Raw genomic sequence first — 2,053 nt, 5'->3', positions numbered from 1 at the left:
GACTGGTAAGTCATAACTAAAGCATATTTTCTGCATAAATATGGATAACATATTTATTAGTTCCACTGTGTTTTTTTATATCAAAACTTCAGGGTCATTAACCAAAATATAATTTAATTTTTATTAAAGTGGATAACCTATTGAGTTAAAACATGAAATATATTAAATTAATAATTTAATTATCCAGACCAATGTTAAATTCCACAGAAATGAAACACCTATAATATCTATTGGCGTGACAAAGTATGATGTCAAACTTCAAAAATAATATAACCATTATTATAAATAAAACTATCTTATGTTTGTTAAGGGTTTAATAACAGACAATAAAAAACATTAAAATAAATAATATTTTGTGTTCATTTTCTTATTCTAATTCAGCTAAAGAGCATTCACAGGCTCTTCTAAGAGTTTTATATAAAAAATTTGTTGGAATAATTTAAATAATCTAAACATTAATTATACCATAGTATATATTTTCTCATACGATTTCAGTACTCTAGCCTCTTATTTACTTTATTAGGCATATTTCCAATCTTCTCCACTGGATTCTAAATACATTGAAATTGAAAATGATGCCTTGTCAATATGCATTTCTTAATGCTGAAAAGTTATATAAAGACAATAGTGTATATACTTCCTCCAAAAAGACTAAGCCCACCTGTGCTCAAATGATTAGGCTGCTGTTTCTGGAAAAGCCACCTAAACTGTGTGGGTTCCAATTTATTGAGGGAAAATATGGTATCTATATCATATGACTAATATGAGAACAAAATTTCAGAAGATACAAAAGTAACTATACGGCAATACATGTACTAAATATGTGGTAAATTCTGGCTTTTAATTTGGAATGGGCACATATTAAGCAAATGTCTGATAAAGCAGATATCATACGATGAACTATTATATATAACTAAACTTATACTTTCCATCACTAATATTTTTTTTTAATATTTTTATTTATTTCTAGGAGAGAGAGAGAGACAGCGTGAGCAGGGGAGAGTCATAGAGAGAGGGAGTCACAGACTGAAACAGGCTCCAGGCTCTGAGCTGGCAGTCAGCACAGAGCCCGACGCGGGGCTCGAGCCCACGAACCGCGAGATCATGACCTGAGCGAAAGTCGGACGCTTAACCGACTAAGCCACCCAGGCGCCCCTCATCACTAATATTTTTAATCATATTATGCTTAATAACTCAATTCAACTCTGAAAAGAAAATAAAGGGTATATTTTCTAAAATCATTGCATTTTACTGCTGATTAGAATGAAAGTGTCTTTAGTTCTAAATGATGCATCATGATGTGTACAGCAGAAAAAGTGTCAACATAATTTTTTTCTCATGATGTAACCAATTTTTGTCTTCAGAAAACAATGATCTATTATAAATCAGATAATTTTGAAAGAATGATAATCACAATTTCTGAAAATTTAATTGTTCTCAAAAGTTTCTTACTCTTTTTCTTTTATCCTTATCATCAGTTTATAAACTTAATGTGTAAAGAATTGCACTGTCATCTGTTTTTGTTCCCAAACTTCTTTTTTAGTATGTCAACAATATTGTTCTTACATAGGTTGATAGAGGTTTTTGTTTTCATTTTTTCTCCCAATATCACACTGAAAAAATACAGAGTGAGCAAGGATTCAAATGTGAAGATTTTACCTAGCATGTGACTTTTACCCCAGGTATTTACTGAATTATAGAATTCTACTTTTTGATTCTTTTTTTCAGTAGCTGTACACAGAATACGATTTATTTATCATGGAAACTAATTCATTCACCTCAGAGTGATTTTCAGAAATCTATTACCTTACAATCTTTCCCCACAATAGTACTTATCTATATACTTGAAAGGGAGAAATAAAAAAGAAACACAAAAGAAAGAAAAGAAAGTATGTTCTTTACTTGAACACAACTTTGTTTGAACTCATTTGTATGATAATTTAATCCCAAGAGATATATTTCTAATTTATTTTATAGAAAAAGTAAAAAAAAAAATGGAAATAGTAAACACAATAAAGAAGGACATCATCTGGAAAATCCCTTTTCTACCCTT

Source organism: Crocuta crocuta, unplaced genomic scaffold (genome assembly GCF_008692635.1).
Source record: "Crocuta crocuta isolate KB4526 unplaced genomic scaffold, BGI_CrCroc_1.0 scaffold545, whole genome shotgun sequence".
NCBI lineage: Eukaryota > Metazoa > Chordata > Mammalia > Carnivora > Hyaenidae > Crocuta > Crocuta crocuta.
Note: the sequence above shows the minus strand (reverse complement) of the source record.